The 23,375-nt window shown below is 37.1% G+C and overlaps 1 long non-coding RNA gene across 1 annotated transcript in view; it reads right to left on the reverse strand.

The window, feature by feature from the left end:
- Nucleotides 1-3,468: 3,468 nt before the first annotated feature.
- Nucleotides 3,469-23,375, reverse strand: part of LOC116440818 — a 28,175-nt gene continuing 8,268 nt past the window's right edge. Inside the window, exons 2-3 of the long non-coding RNA XR_004238774.1 lie at nucleotides 4,932-5,103; nucleotides 3,469-4,093 (exon numbers count right to left, since the gene is read on the reverse strand). This is a non-coding gene — a long non-coding RNA (uncharacterized LOC116440818). The remainder of the gene's footprint in view (nucleotides 4,094-4,931; nucleotides 5,104-23,375) is intronic.

Consider the following 23,375-nt stretch of genomic DNA (forward strand, 5'->3'; position numbering starts at 1 on the left):
GTAGATCTACTGTAGCTCCACAAAACATTATTGCTATAAGACTCAGAATCTTATATTCCTGCTGTCTTCTTAAAAGACAGGCTTTCACTTGCAATGTTCATTGCTGCTAGGTAATATGTGCCCATAATTTTATATTTCCTGCCAATAACGCTTCAAGTGATGGGTCACAGTTGTACAACTCCTAATTTTAAAAAAGCATGACAACTCTAGTAAATCAAGATGAAATTTCTACCAGTTCAATTTACTCAACAGCCATGGGTGAATCTAGTGACCTTGGGATTTTGTCTGCTTTGAATGGTTGAAATCAGGTGTGTGGCTCAATGATGAGATTTTTTTCAGAAGAGAAAGTGAAATAATCACTTTTTCTCAGCATCTTTCTCTAATCTTGGCCTGGAGATGCCATTAATGAGAGTCAGATGACTGTGCATTTCACTCTGCTTGTTTTTGTCATCAGCTTTCCTGATTTACTCAAGTCTCTCATTAAACGTGAAGTCAGTAAGCATTCTAGAGACCTACATATGTGTTCATTTGTTATCTGAAAATGTACTTGTTTGTTTTCTTTTAATGCAGAAGTTCTGGGGCAGGGTAGCCCTGTACTCAAGGATTGCATAGACAGAGCCTGCCTGCATGACCTCAGCCCTATGCATTTACACTACAGATTTATATTCCTGTGCTCAGCATTAAAAAATAACCTGGTAGCTCCACCTCTCTCACAATTTAGACAGTTCCCATCCAGCTCTACTCATTTTAATGGTGCTTATATTCAGCTGGCACTGGTGAACAAACCTACAAGGGAATTCTGGACAAGCATTGAATGGAAAATTTAAGTTTCTGAGGGACTGATCTGCCTAACAACTGAGACTTCAAGGTACGAGCTTAGACAAAGAAAATGCAAGGTGATTAAGATCTCTAGATACCCAAGGTTGCCTTCTAAAGGAAGGTCACATGGGCACTTGAAAGTGCCCACTATAAAGATTATATTTAATATCTTTGCCTTGCTACTGAGCATTCAGGAGCCAGTCCTGTGAATATGAACTCTGACAAAAATAATTTCATTCCACCATACCCACTGGCTCTAGTGGCATCACTGTTTGATTAACCTTTCGGCCCAAGAGCAGGAAATTGCCAGATCAGTCCAAAATGGTGGCAGGAATAAGAAATATTTGTAACAAAAAGTGATTATTAGAACAAGGGGCATAAGATCAGAATCTCTTCTTATTGCTTCATAAGTAGTAACTTATGCTTTTAGGCCATTTGAATATTTTCTAGGAAGATTGACATATAAAATCTGAATATTTCTTGCCCTTTCAGAGAATTATGTAGTTTCAAGCAACAGTTAGATTTTCTCAGCTGTTTTAGTGGTTGTGTTCATCCACAAAATAATCTGATTGTGCTATAAGAGTTGAATAGTACATAATATATAACAAGCTAATTGCATCTCATATAATCTCTATTTTATGATTACTAAATGTATTTCTTTTCTCATAAATAAAAATAGACAACTAAAAAATTAGACTAAACTGCTGTTCCTATTAAGTAGATGCATGTGGATTTTATTTGCACTGTTCTTCATTATCCAGAAATCAATTAAATTAAATTAAAAGTCCTCTGTATAAGGAATAGAATCAAAAAAATTCCAATACTTTCACACATATGGACAAAACTTGATTTTTATGTTATTTCCTGAAAAACCTCTTTTTTTTAGAAGAGCTAGCATTTGAACATTAACATTCATCATCCTTATTCAAGAATGTATGAGGAATTATAAAAAAGAGTTGGGTTGTGAGCTGTAAAACCTGCCTGCAGAGGCACATGGCAGCACAAAGGAGCACATGGTGGCACACAGAGGCTTGTCTCCACCGGACCCTGGGCGGAGGAGGTATCACATGGCAGACCCCCATGGAGAGGAGCCTGCCCGGTGCTGACGGACGGGTGAACAGCGAGTGACCACCCCATAGAAGGACATTGAGGAAGTGTGTTGCTGATGTGGCAACACGGGATAGGTCATGCCATAGAAGGAAATGCTTAGTAAGTGTAAATGCTAAGTGTACAAAACCAACTCACTCCTTTGAATTGAGATTCCCTGCCAATCTGGATCTGAGATTCAATTGCCCACAGATCTGGACCTGTATATCACAAAAGAATCAGAATTCTTATTCTTAGTGGGTTTTCCCACCTAAATAATAATACCTTAATACCAGTATTAATGTTAAGGGACTGAAAATAGATATGAATGGCCAATTACCAAGAGGTCTCCAGGACTAGCTAAACTAGTCATAAGCCCAAGGAACTGCTGTAGAAGTGGCTTTTTCCCAGAGGTTTATGAAGATAAAGAAGATCACATTTAATTACTGCCTAAATAGGATACCATCTCATATTTCTCAGCATATGTTCTCACAGAAGATAAAGGTTACTTTTGTATTAATTTCCAAACTTGTTTTTATACATAAATTATCATTGGATGGAATTAATTTGTCACTTTCTTTCAAGAGAAAAGATCTTCAAAGTACCACATAGAGCAGGTAGAGTTTATTTAAGCTGAAATGTAGAATTTCTCCAACAGTCTTCCAAGGAAACTTCCTTAATCTTTGCCCAGTTCAGAATGCAGAAACATGGGGAGGATCCTGGCGAAGGTGGTGATGGAGAATGAAGGGTAAGCAGGTACAGATTTACTGTGCATGAGGTGGGGGTTACTTTCTTTGCCACAGATGAAGTGTATTGAATGGATAATACTTTTGTCATATTCATCAGAGGTCCCTATTGCCACCATGAGCTGGCAGCCTCCCAAGTGTAATTGTTGAGACACAGGAAAGACAGAGTTATGCAGATGTTGAGCAATTGTCAATAAAGATAAGGGGAGCTGTAGAGGGAAAAATCCCAGTAGCCTAGCACAGTATCTCCATAACACAAGACTAATTTTAACCTAGTAAGTTAAACATTGCCAGAGAAGACAAACAGTACAGAAACACAAAATGAGGTCAGGAGATTAAAATAACAGTGCCAAACACAAGTGCATGAAAGCTAGGACTTCAATGAATAGCTTGCTTCTGATTTTTTTTATAGTACAAGCTTCAGAGCAGCAAGTACCTTTGAGTTCAGTTTATCCTTTGGGCTACTATATCCTTTTTATTTTTATGATCAGCTGAAATATAAGCAGTAATACTTGTTGCAGTGGGGATACTGCAACATGCATATATCAAACCAGGAGTCCCGTGGAAAGGAAATATATATGGACAGACAGATTCTTGCTAGATGTTTCAGAGATGTTTATTTCTCCAGCCGCATGGCCGGAGCTCTGCCGAGGAACTGTTCCAGTCACCGGACCAAGGGTCCTTCTGCCCGCGCAGGGAACACAAACCAACCAATGGGAACGAGGCTGAGCAGGGGCAGGGAATCCCCGTGTCTGTGCCCTCAGGGCCCCTCTCCCAGGGCTCCATGGCAGGGGAGGGACCCCAACAAATACTCACCATTTTCTTCTCACAGTATTTGTGGGAGACTTGCTTTTGTGGGCACAAACTGCTACTATCATATTCACCCTACTTGTCCCCCAGAGCTACAGCGTGAGCAGGCAGACAGACACACTCTCCTAATCTCTGAGACATCTCTGGTACCTTGTGTCTGCTGAGGAAAGGCAGGGGCATCACATAGAAAGGCAGTGCATGTATCAAGCTGGCCTACTCACTTGCATTGCTTCAGGTCAGGAGTCATGTGCTGCTCTGGCTTATTCAGGTGGAAACGGCTAATAAAGAAGGGCCCTGTACTACCCAGAAACAAAGGAGGCAAAACAGAGGGATAGAGGGAATGGAGTCACCAGCTCAGCATTGACAGAGTTTATACAGACCAACGCTTAAGGATATAAAAGCATAGGGAAGGAGGTGTCCAGTTGTGGGTAGGCGTTGTCGGATGGGTTGCAGGTAATTAATACTGGGAATAAGAAGGTAAATTTGAAATGTCATTCAGCCAAGAAATGTGATTTCTGATATTCTTCTTCACACATCTTCAGTCTGTCCTTCACAGAAGGGAAAGCGCTGCAGGGGAATCCCTGTAATATTCCTAGAGGGTCTCGCAGATGGCAGTTTACTTGGCATTCCTCCTTCATACAGGAAAGAGAAAAAAACCAGAAACCATTATTAGTGTTGGGTATTCATATACTAATATATCAAGGACTGTTAATACTCACAGGCACCTTCACTGCTTAAAAGGGATTTTAAAAAAACTAGCAATATAGTCTCTACAGTATGTTTCCATAGGATACTATTCCTTCAATCTAATACTTTCAATTTCTCTCCCTCAAACAATCCACTTCTTCAAATGTACTTCAAAATTAGCTGGTTGTTATGCAGTGGTAAATTAATTGTCATACTGCTACCAATTTTAACCAAACAACTAGTGTGGTCCAAAGGAGAACCCATCCTGTCACTTGTACCAAGGCTGAAGAATAGAGTTCTGCATTTAACAAACAAACAGAAACTCTACCTAGTCTGCTTTTTCCTCAAATCAAGACCTGTTTTAGTGGAATTTATTTTAACTGTATTTCATTACTGAATGTCATAAAAAAAGTAATAAAAAGATCCATATTCGTTTCCCTTGAAGTGATGTGAAAACACATCTTATTGTATTTATAATCTTTTTAGGTTATAACTTTATGATCAAACAGCTGTTGAAACAGTGAATTTTATCTTCATAATCTTATCTAGTGATCTCTCTTAAAAATTGATAATATCTTTTGTCATATTAATAATCTACAAATAGCTACACAATATAGATGTACTATTAAAACAAAAGGACAGTGCTGGCACAAGGACAAATGAAAGTAAGCTGATTATGAATAAATTTAGGCTGGAAATCAGAAGAAGGTTTTTAACCATCTGGGGACTGTGGTTCAAAAATAGCCTTCCAAAAAAAAAGGAAAGAAAAAAAATGAAACAAACCTGTAGTGAGGGCAAGGAAGCATTTAATTTCTGGAAGAATTTGATTCCTGCTGTCTCGGCAAATGTTGCTTTTGAAGGCATATGCTCTTTGGTGTTCTTGCTCAGTTTGGGAGAGTCTTTGAATTAACTAGTTTTTCAAAATTTTTTCTCCACATTTATTCTGTCCTTGACACTGTAATAAAGAACAACACCCTTTAATGTCTATTTTAACACTTTCAGAAGACTTTTGAGTTTTGAACATTTTGCCATGAAAAACTGGAGATCTCTTCCAAAAACCCCACAACATGTTCTTGGGAACTCCACATAAGGGAAATTATATTGTCACGCTTGAGATAGATTTGTTCGTAGAGCTTTGCTCTTCACTACCTGTTCTAGATCACTGCCAGCATTTCACGTGTCTTTTCATACTAATGAAAGCTCCTTTATTTATAAGAGGGAATTTTTTTCTAGAGTAGAAGATGAAGTTCATGTCTTTGAATTTTCTCATTCTCTCCTCTGTGGGCTGCTCTAGTCAAAGACACAAAGACATTGACATAGAACATTGTAGTTATTCCCGTAGAGTTTGCTAGCTATTTCAAATATGCAAATTCTTTCTGCATGTAAGTCTTTCCTTCAGCATATTGTTTCCCCATGTCAGCCTGTACCCACAAAACACTTGAATTTCTTACATGTTCCTGTTTGCCCTAATAACAGAAAAAGCCTGTACTCATGCTACTTTTCAGATCATTGACATTTCTCCTCACTTCACTTGCTTTTTTTTTAATTTTACCTTTTCTTTTCTGTATTTTTCCTTGTTTAGTTGTGCTCTATGTCTCCTTCAAGGACCACAACATGTTTTCCTGCTTGTTTTTCAGCAAAAGTGTCAGGTCTCTGAATGCATTTCCTATTTACCTTCTATTCCTGCACCAAAAGTTATTTAATTTTTAACGAGAAAGTCTTTGAACAAGACTTTTTATCATTATGAAAAATGACTGTATTGTTTTCTCTTCTTATTCAGTCAGAACTTTTTGGAATACATGTTTCTAGAAAATTTATTAACTTTTTCTGACTCTAAGTCTGCCTGCCTGTGCCCCCCGGTGCAGAATCAGAAAAATCAAACAGCTCACACTTTCACAAGACAGCTGATTGTGAGAGGCTCTAATTCCCTCTTTTAGGAGAGACTTCAGACCTCCTGAAGATTTACTAACACTCTTGCTGGCCAAGTGCTATGTTAAAGCTCCTTTGAAGCCACTCAGCTCAGTGTTCTCTGGGAAGGCTTGAAAATATTGTAAGCACTTGGAGTTTGTATTTTCCCGTCATGTCTCTCTTTACTCAAGACTTACCACAACCTCCTCCTGTACAGGCTCACATGTGTGTAGGTACAAGTTCTCAGGAAAACTCTACAGGCAATATCTGTAACTGAAGCTTTTTCACCGTGTTCATTTTGAGCAAGGAATTATTTCAGGAATAATGAGATACTGTGAACAAGAGTTTCATGCATATAGAATTGCATATTGCTGGTGATGATGTTAAAATATCAGCAAAGTTTGTTTTTTCTCCCTGTTCTGCCACAGACTTTCCTGTGATCCAGCCAAGTCAGCACTCCAGTTCTCCCAATGAATGGTCCTTCAAAGGTATGAGGAGAGTAAGTTCCCCACTGATTGGTTGATGCTCAGGTGTTGTGCAGACAGGGAAGCACAAACCTAATATAGCATCTTTCTCTGAATCAGAAGGTTCTGCTGATTAAAGCATGTAGTGACAGACAAATTGGAATGGTTTTGAACTGGAAGATAGTAGGTTTAGAATAGATACAAGGAAGAAATTCTTTATTGTGAGGGTTGTGAGGCACTGAAACAGGTTCCCCAGAGATGTTGTGGATGCCTCCTCCGTGGAGGTGTTTAAGGACAGGTTGGATGGAGATCTGAGCAACCTGGTCTAGTGAAAGACCATGGCAGGGGGATTGAAAGTAGACAATCTTTAAAGTCCCTTCCAACCCAGATCACCCTGTGATTCTTTAATTTTCATCGACAGTACCTTTCTTAGATTGTTGTTAGACAATCAGTGGAAGGTTCTGAACTCACTTGAAATTATCTGAATGTTTCTTTTTTCCTATCTAAATTATACTCTGACTAATGTTGTGGGTAAAGCAGCATATTTTTTCTTTTTTTTTTCTGTCTGAAAACTGCACTTTTCATAGAGACAAAAAGCACATTGGAAGTTGTTCCTATCTCAGTCTCTATTCTGAATATCAACTTCCTATAGTCTAGGGCATCCAAGGCCACTTATTTGATTATATTTATTTGAATATTTTCGGCTATTATTTAGAGAGTTTTGTCCTTCCCTCAAACAAGAAAACCTTCATTTGTAAATAGAAATACTTGCAGATCTTTAGTACATGAAGAAGGTGAGGAGGACATCTTTGGGGATTTCTGAAAAAGTTAAAGACATTTATTGTAAAAAAAATGCTCTTCACACATACTGGAGAATATATTTTATTTCTACATCAAAACAATACAGTTGCATTCATTAGCAGTGCAACATCAATATTCAAAGGCTTTGTAGACTCCATGATAGCGTACCTAGTTCAGAATTATCAGAGCCCCACCAGATGTAATGCATACTAATCTTATTACACATTGACAGCTTACACCCTAATGGGTCTGATGGAGCTGTTATGATGTATTGTGTCATATCCTAATAGGGATATAGCACTAAAAACAGCTGTATCTTGACAAGCTCCACACAAACTAGATCTGAAGGATCAATGACTGTGTATGCTGACAGTGCATATAAGCTAAAAAAGTTTATATAAAATGAAAAATTAAGTGCTCAGGAGAGGTCTGCTTTAGTAACAATAATACTTTGTTCTTATCTAGACCCTTCTGTGTGAAGATATTGAAAGACTTTGATTAATTGAACCTTACCAACACTTCTGTGAGCTGGGAAATATTTTAATATCCCCCATCTCACACTGAGGCACAGATATGTTCTGTGACTTGTCAAGGTCACCTTGCAAGTCTGTGACTGGGAACTCAATGTTCCTTGCTTCAGCCCTAAGCCATAGGCAGAGAGTTCATCTTCTGCTATTGCTTAGAAATATTAACAAACTCAACTTTCACCCAGTTATCACATTCAGAGACCATTTAGTAATGTAAATTCATACTAATTCTAGTGCTAATCCTTCAACACTGGTAGATAATAGAACTGATGACTCTGCCCTTGCCTTTCCTTAATTCCATTCATTAGACTGGTGATAGTATTTGTATATAATTTTTGGAATTTAATTTTGAGTCAGGGTGAAAGCAAAAGAAAGATTTTATATTTTCTTGCAGGTTCAGACGTGTCACAAGCCTGTGCTTCTACATAATTTAATGCAGTCAGTGTGACTGAAGAAAGAGCTGCAGGACCATAAAATATAAAAACAGAGAGACAGTTCAGGTGCAGTGTAAAATGAGATTCTTGTACTGGTATCATCCTTTGTTTTTCCCATGGGGAGGAGGGGGAGTTGAAGTTTTGAGCCTTTAAACTCAAAAAAAAAGGAAAAAAGACCACAATATTTTAGTACAAATGAATATTTGAATATTGAACCTGGATGGATGCTTCTGGTTAGAAACATTTAAGCCAGCTAGGAAAGTGAATAGGAGATACACCATACTTGTTCTCTGTTGCTGCTGCTATACAAGAACAGGGTACAAAAAGGCAAAATATTTTAAGTATAATTGGCGGAGAATGCAACCAAGAGATCTGTGCAATAGAGTTAATTTTCTTCTCACCATGCTATCTTTCAGCAAAAAATTTGCACTGTCAAATAATTGATGTGCCAGCATTATTCAGAAGTGTGCATGGGCATGAATTGTGCTCCTAATTGTCCCACTCAAAGTACAAGCCGCCAAATATGGCCTTCCACCAACAAAGATCAGCCAAAGGAAAAAGATTTTATGTGGCTTCCTCCAAGGCTCTGCGTAGGCAGTTTTACTATGTCCTTAATCATACATATTTACAACAGAAAGAAGAGTGAAAGACAGATACCAGGAGATGAGAAATAATATATTAAAAGACATTGGCACCCATTTAGAGCAAAGAACCAAGCCTGTCACTTTCATGTCATCACACTAAAACATAATTGCTATTACAACTTATATGAGGCTTAAAAAGTCATGAAATATCAAAATGTAATGAGTAGTTTAAGACATGTGCTTGAGAAGGTATAAATACAACAATTTCCAGATCACATCCACAAGAGCTGCTTAATGGTCAGTACAGCAGGAGGAAAAAAGCCACAGCCTAAGGGGATGAGAGACTTAATGTCAGTTAATAATATTCCATGCAGCATATACATGTACGCTTCCTAAAGAGAATTGCAAGAGGATAAAAGGATGAAGAAATAATAGGTATCCCAGTGGCTCTTTTATACTGGCTTCTCAATTTAATCTAGTCTGCTTATTATAGAAGAGGAGATAATTCAGAAAATATATTTAATTCAACAAATTTCTTCTCTAATCCAAAGGAAAATTTTCTCTAATTTGTTTAGTATTCCAAATGACTTATGAAATGTTTTTTGCACACAATGATGGGTCTGAAATGACTTCTGAGATTTGCTGTGTAAGTATGCAAACCATATTGATTAGAGAGAGAGAAAGAGAAAGAGAGAGATCTGTACTTCAGTGAGTGTCGATTGAAAAATCAGGTACCCCATTTAAATTTAGCAATCCATTCAGTCATTCTGTAATTTAATATTACTATCTACTGATTATTCAAGGGAGTGAGATAACAGAGTAAATTTACCTGCATATTGCTATTAGTATCAGGAGTACTTTGTGTCTGTAAGCCTAATTATCACTATGTGTTTTACACGACCATTATTTCTATCAAATCTAAAATAAATAAATACATAATGTTTTTTATAAAACTATCAATTTATCTTGTAGGTATGTTTTTCCTAGGACAGTGCAGGACGGTATTTTAACATGTTCCTAATTTTATTTCTAATCAAAATAGCAGAGAAGCACTTGCTTATCTTTAAGAATGTAAATAAAATCTATTTCTTTCATTGCATTATGTAAGTGTCCTAAATAAAAATTATTTTCTCAGGAAAATAAAAATTATATTTAGCCATCTTTTCACATAAAATTACACTGTAAATCAGAATATTTGACTATTTTTAAGCCTCCATGTAGAATCCCTCTCACAGTTGAGTGTAATCATAGACACTGAATAACTAAAAAATCCTCATTATCAAAAGTATTTATTAAAGGTATTATTAAAATAATGCAAGAGTCTTTATTTAAACACCCTGATCATGTATCCTAAACAACCCAAATTACCTGTAAGACCATTTCTGAATGGAAAAATTTCACCTCGATTTCTCCAAACAAGGCCTACTGGAAACTGATAGTACTTTATAATTCTTGAATGGTTCAGAATAATAGAGTTGCACTTCATCATTTGTTGCAATGTTTATTTGAAAGATCTATAGTATACAACTTAATGATACAATTAGTATACAATTTAATGATGTCAATGTTTCCCCTATGCAACACAGTCTTCCTGTGCCATGATATCTAAAACTTCATGTGGTGCATGATTCTTGGACTGTCCAAAATAAAGGAGAGACTACTATGTCTCGCAGGCAGAACAAATGCCAATACATTCCTTTTGTTTGCCATCTGTTCATTATTTTCCCATATAGTCTCTTTGAAATAAGAAGTTTGCTGTGCCCTGGTATTTGTTCTCTAACTCAATTATATGTATGTTCCTTACCCTGGAAAGAAATGCTAACATATTTTGTAATATGTAACTCAAGGCTCATAATCAGGTGGCTCTTCCTTACAGAGGCCTGTGGCTATGTAACTTACCAGTTAGGTAAATGACACAAAATGCGCCGCTGGACTTCATTTATTCCACTTCTATTTGCCTATGATATTTATCCCAGAAACCTATTGACTTGTTACCACCTCCTTAATTTTCTGTACATGACTGTGACATTAATCTGTATTTGTTACTTGTTTTACTGGCTGGGAAAACAAAGTGGCATAAGGAACTTCTTTGTCCTTTCTGCCAAGGGATCACTGGTTTTACCCTTCTTGTATATTCCATTTTTAGCATTGCCTAACCTTTTTGGGACTTGCAATTTACTTGTTGATTTACCACATTAAGCAGAACCTATAGACTATCTTGATCTCTGCATAGAAATCATTATCTAATAGCAACACTTTCACAGTGTCTGAGACAACGTGGATGCTGCAGAGATATATGCAGCTCTCATTGATGAGACCATAAAAAAGTCACTCTTGCTTAAAAAATAGATTTGGCATTCAATAAAAGAAACCATATACAAAATTCTTTGACTGAATAAGGGAAAAGGATAGGTAAGAAATGCCCCTGAGGGGCAGGTTAATGCTCATGCAGCCCAGTATGCTTCTTCCAGTAACAACAATGACACAAGAAGCTTGGTCATTTTCTGCAGTCCATTTCCCACATGGATGTTCTCAGTGTGGGGAATGGTTTAATTAATATTGTCAGTGGGTACACTCCTGCCCAGTACTAAAAGAACTAAAGGGATCTTTGTGAGAGAGTTATCTATGACTAACCCTTTTCCAAACCTGCCAGTAGAAGTTTCCTCCACCCTTTCTAGTGAGTCTCAGTTCAAGAAATTCACTATGTTAATGACTATATTCACTGGCTTTAAACAAAAGCCTTACTGATTTCAAGTTCCCATAGATCTAGGGTTGTGGGACTTTTGTGAGCAACCTTTGTGTATTCAGTTTATCTACTGCCTATATGATTTCATGAACCTCAGTCATAACCTTCCTCGGCCTTCTCTTCTTCAAATGAAGTGTCCTAGCCTTTAAGTGTCTCTGCACAAGGCAGCTGCTCCATCATCTTGAACATTTTTCTTGTTTTTCTCCATACTTCTTTGGATTCTGCTATACCCTTCCTCATATGTGAAGACAAAACTGCACATGATACTCGGGATATGGGCACATCAGTTTTCAGAGTGATGCCCTGCTGTCCTCTTATTTCAGGCACTCTCTGTTCCCAAGGATAATCTCATTATTAACTTTTAACTTTTCTACACTTGCCTAACACTTTTTTGTTTGACACTGAGACTTCAGAGAAATGTCAGCGATCCCTTTCTGAGCTTTAAGTGTCAGTTCTGAGTCCAGCATCATTTCAGCATGGTTCATGTTATTTTTTTCTAGATGCACTTCCACTGACTGAACTTGACCTGCTGACTTTTGGTCTGCTCAGTTTTATTTTGGAGGTTCTCAGCATTGAAGCCATTGGTATTGAAGGCAAATGACATTGATTGTCAACAGAGAATTTATCCACAGGCTTGTAGATTTCACTGTTCATTGTCTTCTCCAGAGCAGAGATGCTGATTAAAACTGGTCCCAGTATCAATTCCATTCTGAAATGTTGCCATTATTAAGGCCTATCATAGATTCCTCTTCTATAAAAAGCTTTCCTCTAATCCCATGGCAACACAATTTCTGTAATGAGCCTTTGGTGTGGAACCTGATCAAAGACATTTTAAAAAACAGTGTGTATTATGTCCATTTGATCCCATTTATCCTTATTATTACTGAAAACATCCTTCAAATCCAGAAGCCATGTAACTTCTTCTAAACAGGTTGTTTTCATTCATACACATATGCACAGTCTTAACAGAAATGGAAATCAGGCTCACTGGTTTGTCATCCCCAAGATCATCTCTAAAGCTCTTCTGACAGATGGCACATACAACAGCTGTCCTAGTCCTTTAGTTCAGTGTCCATTTGTAATGACATTTTACATCCCTGAGCCAGAAGTTTGGAAATTTCATATTCAGAACTCTTGGTTTTATGCCATCTGGTCCCGGTGACCTTCCTAACCTGCCTGACTGGTCTAATATTTCCTGTTCATTTACTTCAAATTGATCTTTATCTTATAGACAATCTGCTACAGAAATGCATCAGGTGTGAGAGTCAGAGCACTAAATGCCTATACAGAGATTTCGCTGAGTTTCCCTGCTATGTCTTCGTCAACCCTGCATGTCCCTTCTATGCCCTTGCCATGAAGTAAAGATTAAGTCCTTGATGATGCTCGCCTTATGAATTATCTATCTTTGTCAAGGATGAAAATTAGTTGTCCCAATTGTTAAGTGAGTGGAGTAAATTTTGAAGTTTGTGTACATAACCCTAATGTATAATCATGATGTGATCTTAGTCCTAAATAGAAGTTCTGAATAGTAATGTTCTAAGGAACACTAGAACATAGAACCTAAAACATAATTTTCTATTAGGTACTATTTTCACAATCTGCATAATTTGCAAATATTTAAAGACTTTGACATCCTTCAGAAAAGCATAGGGCTGAGATCGCACACTGAAAAACACACAGAGTTCACTTCCACAAAAGGTGTATCCAGGAGAATCAAAGGGCAAAGGTGTGAGAGAAAAATTAGATACCACTTCAACCAAGACTACAGCAGCTTCATCCCCTTCTTAATGGCTTTGGAAAAATTAAGTTCTTACTTTTGGAAATTAAGCCCTCCAAAAAGATCAACAACATTATTATCAAAGTTTGTGTGCTGCTACATGTGTGCTGTTCCTATGAAGCAAAAATTTTTTCAGTTTCTATACTTCATGCAGGCTAGATTTTAGGAAAACTATGGAATATACAGGAGTGTAAATCAGAAGCACTCACCAACCAAAGCAGAAAGAAAGATTATCAATTGCCTTTGGTAATTAAAGTGATAAGAGGAAATCTATATTATTTCACTAGAACTACTTAAGCTATTAAAGAAGATTTAGCTCTCACACAATGCCTTTCAGTTTTAAAATATTTACAAACACAAAGCTGTAAAAATTCTGAATGATATCTAAGCCTGCACAGGGAATAGCATAAGGTTTATATGCCTCTTATTGTGTACTTCAGACTATATTTTGGAGGCATTAGAGTGTTTGGGGAGTGATGAGAGAGTCAGAAATTCTTCACCTCAAATGGGTGTTTGAATTAGAATTTGGGACCCCTAACTCCCACAGCTGTGCTCTGCTCATAACAACCTTTTATAAGTTTGGCTCAAAAGTCTGCAGGTCTGAGTTATTTTGTTCATGGAAGAACATATTTCTCTCTGAGAATAACCACCTTTTTTATACCAAAAAGTTGTTATTGGTTTATTTATTGTGAAAGCATCAGTCTTTATTAAACATTAACATGCATTATTAACGTTTAATTTTAAAACAGAATTTTCAGTTAAATGTTTAAACTTGGGACATATACCCAGGAAAAAATGTTCATGAACTCATGACACACAGTGAGAGTGAGATCAACCCTCAGAAATATGTCATAAAAACAGATTACTAGTTCGATGGCAGTTTGAAATCTTTTCTTCTGAAAAATATTTTTGTATAACCTCAAGGAGACCAGAATGTACTAGCAAATGCTTATACACAAACAACTGGATGTTTCCAACTTCATGTATGGCATTAGTTCTAGTAGCCTCAACATTTCCAACTGATGTAAGTAGTTTTAAACAGATTCAGGTGATATTTGAAGACCAAGGGCTGCTCTGCTTCTCAAAGGGCATAAATGTCCGCTATTCTTAACATGTCTTAAGAAGTTCCTTCTTAAAAGATATGCAAAGATTTTTTATTAGCACACTGATTTTACTTAATGGTAGGACACGAAACGAAACTTTGGCCATCATCACTCCTTAACTGAAAAGACAGAAATCGCACTACCTTATAACAGTCCATTAATTCACATCTGCACAAATAACTGACTGGAGTGGAATACTGAGGTAATATTTTGTATAACTCTATTAAACTCCCTTCTCAAACTTTGGGTTAACTCTTTGCTGGAGCAGAGAGCACTCTTAGCTTTTTCTGAGACATTAAGCATAATTAAGCTGTGTGCAGTAACTTAAAACCTGAAACTAAGTACTGACTACATTTCGCACACCGAGGTGCAATTTCTATACTCAAAATGTCATAAAACAGTCTAAATATTGCCTGAAAAATGACAGAAAGCTTGAACATAAATATAAACACTAAATTCATTGATAATTGCTCCTCAGCTTAACAGTATATGTTACACATATATTCTCATGTGAGGTTTTTACACAACACCTTCATGTTTAATCTTTAGCAAACATATCAATTCTTTTACCTTTGAATTCTATTCAAATACAATTTCATGTTCTTTGTAGTTCACCTAGACTTTAAAGATTTGAGAAAACTGTACTGGTGTCTGTTCTTTCTGAGAGTTAGACATGAGCTCTGCGAACAAGACCAACCTGCTATCTTCTCTCCATCAGTCTTTGAACACATGGCTCCCATCCAAACAGAGTACAGATAGGGGGGTTTTGGTCAGATATGAATACCACTGCCTTCACCCAAGGTGGTACAGATGGAGTTTCAGCATATGAAATAATCATCTCTAGAATTCCCTAAGACTATCATTCTGCATGTCATTAAAAACACTAAATAACCACCATAAGTAAGTTTACCTCACTGACTTCTCATTCTTTCTGCTGTCCATGTCCGACAAAAAAAAAAAAAACAACCCACACAACAAAAAAAAAACAAAAACCAACAAACAAAAAAAACACACCAGCATGAATTTCATTAGTAAGTCTGTTAAGCTCTTTAATCTTTGGAACTAGTGGAAGTTTCCCCCCTGACCTGCCAATTGAATCCATAAAATATAACGAGAAAAGTTTCCCTGAAAAATAAAGTCAAAATAACATACAAAACTGAGGAGTTCATGTAAAAAAACTTATTAATATATAGGACTCAGTTCTTGCTCATCTTTCAGATATCCTTGACTTTAACTCCAGCATTTGAACTACTCCCAGCTTGAACTCTTAAGGTTTGACTTCTCAGATTATGAGAACTATAATGTGAGTAAATGTCAATATACCGTACATGAATTGTAGCAATGAAAACTGTAGTTGTACATGGAGTGAATTTTATCATATATTATGCAAACCAAAACTGGTGGATCAAAGATGAGTCCAACTTGAATGAGAAGACTCTAGTACAGGGTGTTCACATTGCCAAAGTGAAATTTGTTTAAATTGCCTTTGTGAATGAGAAGGAGGAAAATTACATTTGGAGAATGGGAAATAGAGAGAGTAAAGTAAAATCAGTTAATCCTGGATTTAGAACAGTTGTAGTAATTTAAGCAGAATTCAAAGGAATGCTCATAAAAACAGGGAATAGAGCAGGAGAGCAGAACAAAAAGTAATGGAAATTGTTTTCTATTTGAGAATAACAAAGAAAAAAGGAACTGACTTCGCAGTGTACGAAGAGAGTATCCATGCTTCAGAAGACAAACTAGAGGTACAGCAAAGACCCTGGGACATACATTGGCCATTTCAGTGCAAACAAAACATCCATGCAATCCAGAACATTGTCAACAGCAATGACCGTAAACAGATACAAAGGGAAACACAGCAACACAAGAAATTTTACTTTCCCCGCTATTTTCAGCTATGGGGATTTCCTGATTCTGATGTGATTTGTCTGTTTCATGGCATTCAATACATCTCTCTTTCAATTTCTTGTACAGTTTCTCCTGTAACACATGTAAAATTTCTGTATCTCCAACACATTTTGGAAAGGAAAATTCCATAGTGCTGTTTGTGACCTTGTCCTCTAGCAGTTTCATTTTATGGTCTTTTTGTCTTAAACTGGAAGAAATGGAGATGAAGAAGTTCAGACCTTAACATTTGTATCTCTTCTACTCTGTTTTTTTCCCCAACCTTAAACAAAAGAATGCTGCTATAGAAGCTGCACAAGATTACTATAGAACTGAAAAGTTAGCACAGCATTAATGTTTCTCTTATAGATGGGGAAAGCACAATGTCATATTTGAACCCCAATGATGTGTAAGTAGCATATGTCCTGTACAACCCCGACAATGTGGCTATAAACTAAAGTCCTACTATATTTAGAGCACCGGTTGACAAAAAGGCAACCTAAAAAGTGATACTTTTCACTCTCACAAGCACCAGTTAGTGGCCAACAAACAGTAATGTGGCAAGGGATGTCAGGTAGTCATCTTCAAGTCATTTCACATCATGAGAGTGTGAAATTAATTTACAAATTAATAACTTTATAAAGTTAAAAAGTAGGAAGAAAATATGTGGGCCTGAAAGATCATGGTGTTGGCTCAGAATACACAGGACAGGCAGAGAATGGCAAGTTGATAATCACCATTCTCATCATTGCTATTATTATTATACAATCCCACCCATAATTCAGTCTGAAAGTGTCCTTGTTAAAGCAGCTGTGGCCTGAAGGATAAACAACAGTACGCGTAGTCACCATCAGGGAAAGAAGGAACTCAACAAACAAAGCCTCTTGATTTGCTATCAAGGTTGTCTTGTTTTCAGATGACCTGCCTTTTTCTGAATTCCCCTTGGTAAAGGTTATTTGCAAATGCTTATTAAACACTGCTTCTTAACATTCTCTCTGTGCCTTGTGATTGTAACACAAAACAAATTAATAAACTTTCAAGCTGATTGTTTTATTTCATCTTTTTCCAGATTTCATGGTGATATCAGAAAAACTTGACACTCTCTTGAACTCTTCACCTCAGAATCCGGCATGTGCTGTATTTTGTATACCCCCTTGGGATTCATGTCCTCTAGTTAATCTTCAGCATGCAAGAAAGCTAAATGGAAAGCAGCTTTTCAGCTAAGAAACCTATCTGAAGAAAAATGTTATGTTTTCTACCCATCTTAGTTTATATATATAATTTTTTGTTTTCTGTAGCTCATTCAGTTATTATATTCATGACACTATTGGTCAGATCACTAACTAAGCATGTTCTACACAGTGCACTATCTGATGATACATTACAGAAAAACCCAATCCAATTACAAATATTTGTGAACAGTTGAAATTCAACCATAAAAGAAATATGTATAACATTTGTGCAAAACTTGATATAAATGGCATACAACAACAACAACAAAAAATCAACAGGCGAGTAAACCTGAAAGACACTGCATGATGAAATAACTGCTGGACAGAGATGTCAAGACAGACCCTAAGAGAACAGGGAGGAAAAAGCATGGGATCATTCTGGATAGGAAACTCCAGGTGGAATCATCAACAAGAATCCAACAAAGAGTATCTCTAAAAATGGAAACAAACAATGGAAATTTCAAAATACCAGCAAATATTTTTGTGATGTATATCCTGCTTTTTCTACATTCATCCTACTTTCATATTGTTCTTCTTGATAAAATAAAGGAAATTGGAGGGGAATAAATAGTTCTATATCTTAGGTGTTCTATATGGACTGTTGCATTCACTGCACATCCTTCAAAAAGACTTGAAGTTCAATGCTTATAATTACCTACATTTCCATTGTAAGGTAAGATTTCTGCTGTACAAAACTTTCTCCCTGTTATGAATTGAATGCTTTGCTTGCACTACACCTTTTGCACATTTGATCAACAAATGTAAGACTTCATTAAATCGCAAAGAGCTTAAGCTAATACAGAAGGGGTTTATTTTTCTAGGCATGGTTTGCATTATAACTACCTGCAGTTCATTTTAGACCTGGAGAGCTTTATTTGCCAGGAAAAGAAAGGAATATGCTTATCTTTAATATATGATCATTAAATAAACATCTTTCATGCAAGAGATTTGTTATATTAAAGAGTATTAAAATTATATCAGCTAGCTCTTTTATTTTGAAAGACTGCATACAAGTGAGGAAATACAGTAATAGAGATGTAGAGAGGTATAAATAATAAGAACAGCTTCTCTCTCTCTCTCCAAAGAAAAACTCTATTATTTTACATGCTATCCTGACAGTCCTCCCTGGGATGTAAAATTACTCCAATCCATAGCTAACTTTGGGTAAGATACTTTGAGTTTCTACCATGGGTATGCAACTCCATCTAATTTTCCATGAGACCCAAGTATCAACCTCTCTTTTCAGTCCTAGATCAATCAGGCACCCCCAAATGTCCTATTTTTCCAGTGATTCTCACACTGTTAATGAAGGGAGAAAATGTAACTAAGCTTCTCTAACTGCTAGCAGCAGCCAGTTGCATGAACATGATTTGTCAGCTAACAAATCTGTGGTTCACTAAGGACTATTAAAATTCTCCTTGGGCCCAAAAACACTTAAATTTTTCAAAAATACAAAGTATTTCTCTTGTACCTTCAGAATAAATCTTCCAGAAAAGTGTGTCATATGGGTGCTGGCTGTTTAGAACCATTAATTTCAAGCAAACTGGTCACACAAATTAACTGTTCTCTCCACCTACCCTACACCATGCCCTGAGCTGACCATCCTTGAGTCTAACTCTTCCCATTCAGAAATGGGAAAACAATAAACTCTTGGGATGATCCGTTATATCAGTGAAGACAGGCAGTGAAGAACTTCTGTGTAAAACTTTCCCTCAAAAATAGCAAAAAAAAAAAGGCAACCACATAAAGGAGCAACCTCAGAAAAGCAGAATTATTGGTAGGTCCAGAGTGAAATCATGGAAAGCATCGGTCCCCCACACCAGATCTAGCAACACTCTGTTATGCACTGGGTTTTTAATCTTAAGAGTTGCTATGGCTCTTGATCACTGTTAATGGAGTATTTGCCCTACGTCAATATTACGTGCAATTATTATCAGAAAAGTATTGCCCTAGATCTAATGCTAGGAAATATCTGAAGAGTCAGGGTTCACCTGTGTTCAAAAGAATGTGTTACAGGTAATACGTTTTTCTGAAGAACTCAGATAAGGTATTACTTGCGGATTTTTGGGGGGGGTTTGTGGGGTTTGTTGTTATTATTGTTTATTAAAAAAAGTTTAAAAACATGAGTTCATATGAGCTGTATGAAATTTGTTGTATAAAATTCTCACAGTTTTGTTAAACGAGAAAAAGCAAGCTTTAGTTTATATCCTGTTCCTGCGTAAAATTCATTTTCATGCACAGTTTCTCCCTTTCCATGGGTTTTGTTCCACAGAAACCCTCATTTCTACTGGTTTCAGTCAAGCAACTCTAGATTACTCAGACAGAGAAACAGGTTTTTCAACAGTTCTATAAATCTCTGATACTCCTCTGAAACTGCTGCCAACAGGTGGTAAACTGTTATCATTCGCTGCAAACAATTTTGCAGCACGGGCATCAGGATGCTACACTAACATTTAGTGCAAAACAAATGGACTTGCAAAATTCCTGGGACCACACAGTAGGTTTATTCCAGCCATGAAGCAGCCGTCAGATGGCAACAATTTTGTCACCACTAGTACAGAACATAATGGAATATGTGTCCTGGAGCTGAAAAGCTCCATAACTCATTAACTATCCCCTGAGTCATGCCTGTCACCACTAGCTTTAAGTTTTAATTTCCTTGCTTTCACTGGTTGTCAGGGCTATTTGACTATATCTCTTTTGTGTTTAATCAGCAGTACCAATGCTTTTGATGAGATTATGTTGCTAACCTAGTGCTCCAGGAAGCCACAAACATAGATCTGTTTATACAGGAACAAATTAAGTGCAGCTCTTTACTTTGAGACAGAAAAAATAACTAGTCCTATGAAACATAACATCTTTAGCAGAAATGCTTTGGAGAGCTAGATTATCAAATGTAACAGTTCAGTGGTTCAATTCATACCTGACAGGCTTCAAAGAATATATATGCAAATTGATCTCCCAGCTGCAAGGGTAATTAACATGGGCTGCTGCAGGGGGCTCTTCTTCCACCCATTCTGTTTCATTATTATTTTAGTGACTTTACATTTTTCTCAAGCCACTGTCTTTTGGTATGGAAATAAATTTAACTTCCTCCTTTATGTAAACTTCATTACACCACAATCAGCAGGGAGTCTAGCCTGCTGGAAGTGAGAATGTTTGAAAACCAATATAGCCTGACATAAAGCTTAGCGCTGTACAAATACTTTTGTTGTTGATATTCTTATGTGTATTTTTGTGGTTTTGCCCAGTACACATCTTGTAGTGTTAAAAGGGACTACAGTAAGCTCAATTCATCCCTTGCACTTAAACCAGTTTAACAACACTGAGACAGAGCTAGCAAAGGATGAGGGAAGACAAAGAATCTTGGAACATGCTGTTTAATCCATCTTTTCCTAGGGCATTAAAATCGTATTTGTACTCAAGCCAGCACACTTTTTCCCCCTCCCAAAGCAAGAAGGACACAGCCCTAAGGGTAGAGCACTTCACGCAGTATTGGACCTGTTGGCCATGTACTGGGTCATGAACTGAAGTATGTGGTTCTGTTTCCACAGAGATGGGCTCTCTGAATTGTATATTGTTAAATGTTCTCCATATGGTTATGAAGAAACACCAAAACTATTTTCCCATTATCCAGTAAGAGTGAAACTTACAGGGAAACAATCACATTACACACGTCTGGGAAAACTATAGACATAAAAACATTACTGCTCTTGGATACCTTTCGTAACTAGAAACTTCTGTACGAAGCCATTTCTACAAACTATGAAGGAAAATCATATGTTAAATCATTTTAAGTGAATGGTTATGAGTAGATATAAAGTAACAGGTATATCTGTAATTCATAAGTGGCTAAACTTTCCTTTACAGAGGGTAACTCAAGTCAATTGATTTACTACAGAAATAAATGTAATCCAGCCCACAGCATGTTTCCATGTTACACATCTTTATATCAAAGTTTGATAACGTTTTTTTCCACAAAAGCCTTTACAAGCTTGAAAGAACAGTGTGTATGTGAATGCATGCATGTGCATAAACACAAATCTGTGTTAAATAAGGTTGGGGAAATCCTGTCAATTGTTATATGTTAAGCATTCAGGCAGTTTCCTCATCAAATCAGTGTCAGCTACACAGAAAAACTTCAGTCTGTATGTTACTAGATCTAGGCCAGTGCCCTGAAGGGCCAGGTCATGCCCTGTATTTATTCTCATCTGATGCCAGAGTGCTAAACAACTAGAGGATCTCTTCTGCTGCCTACACACTATTGCATATCCAATACTTAACCGAGGTTAATTGTATGTATGCGAAGAGGGTTCTGGTGGGAGTGGGAACAGAAACACTACTGCATGGCTGGATGAGGCCAGTCCCAACTCTGGATATCAATTCCACATCTTTCCAGAAAGTCAGTAAATGAACTATGAGATGGAAAAAAGAAAAATATGAAAGAAAGAGAGAGAGCATGCGTGCGCATGCTAGCTGTTTGAATCAATTTAATATTTATGAAGATATATTGTTTTAAGCATTAACGGATGGGATTTTTCAGCAGTGCTTTATAGAATTAGGTACCTATTTTCCCTTGAATTTTATTGCTGGTTGAGAGTTTATCCTTCTTAGCCTCCTTGGAATAAGCCAACCTGCATTTTGGTCTGAAAAAGGAGACTTCATAAATTACGTGTTGCCAGTATGGCAAATTGCACCTTTATGAGGCAATTTCTGGCAGATTAGCTGATGTGCATCACCACAGCTTCACATTCAAGTGATTTGGACATGGCCCATAATGAATAAGGCATTCCCAGCAACAGAACACTGATTTTGCATTATTATAAACCAGGGGTTGACAGCAGAATACTGATTTTGCATTATTATAAACTCAGGACTGAAAGTTACTGCTGTCTGGCAAGTGTTCAGCAATCATTTGTTGGCAGTCTCAGTTGAAGGGCGAAGGACTGGGAGAGCAGGGAATCTGAACACACATCTTTCTGTATGAAAGTCTCTCCAGTCAGTGTTGAGAAATACTTCAGTGCCCAGAGAAGGGGCTGAGGGTTAAGCTTCCCATCATCACTCCTGCATCATGGAAGAACAAAATTTGCATTTTCAGAGTGGACAAACCTCCATGTCCCACAAAACTCAGGTTTTAAAATAGTTACAGAGAAAATGGCAGACCTGTAATAAAAGCATGAAATGCTGACAGGATAAGCTAACATTCACAAGCAGGGAGCAGGGACTGATTTTTTTTTCCACCTCTTTCCAGTTCTGCTATAGAGCTGAAAAGGATGAAGTGGCCAACAAAAATTCCTCTTCTGTAATTTTCCACTCAGTCTGCAGAATGGTTATTTAAATGCCACTTGACCTTGAATGCAAAAATAATCTGTCCTTTATCAGTCGTGTCTTTTCATGGCCTGACTTAGAGCATCAAATTTACATCCCGCCTTACTGTTATAATGTTATAACTTCCTGTTATAATGAATGCAAGCAAGTACCTGTGCTCCAGAAATGCATTCCTCTTCACTGTATAAAATGAGGCATGCAGATGCCTTTTGTCTGTCACTTGCCATTTGACTCTGACCTATGGGCACCACCACCCTGTGTTAGATCTGGCTCAGAAACCCACCCCTCCCTTCCACTCAAGGCCTCCGTGTTTTACAGGAATGCAGTGCTCAGGCTTTTGAAAACTGAAAACCTCAAGTCATTCTTATGCAATAAAAACATTTCTCCTTTTTCACCCTGCACGTGTCTTTCTCCGTCCACTCTTCCTATTATCCTGTGT

The sequence above is a fragment of the Corvus moneduloides genome, chromosome 3, assembly GCF_009650955.1.
Source record: "Corvus moneduloides isolate bCorMon1 chromosome 3, bCorMon1.pri, whole genome shotgun sequence".
Taxonomy (NCBI): domain Eukaryota; kingdom Metazoa; phylum Chordata; class Aves; order Passeriformes; family Corvidae; genus Corvus; species Corvus moneduloides.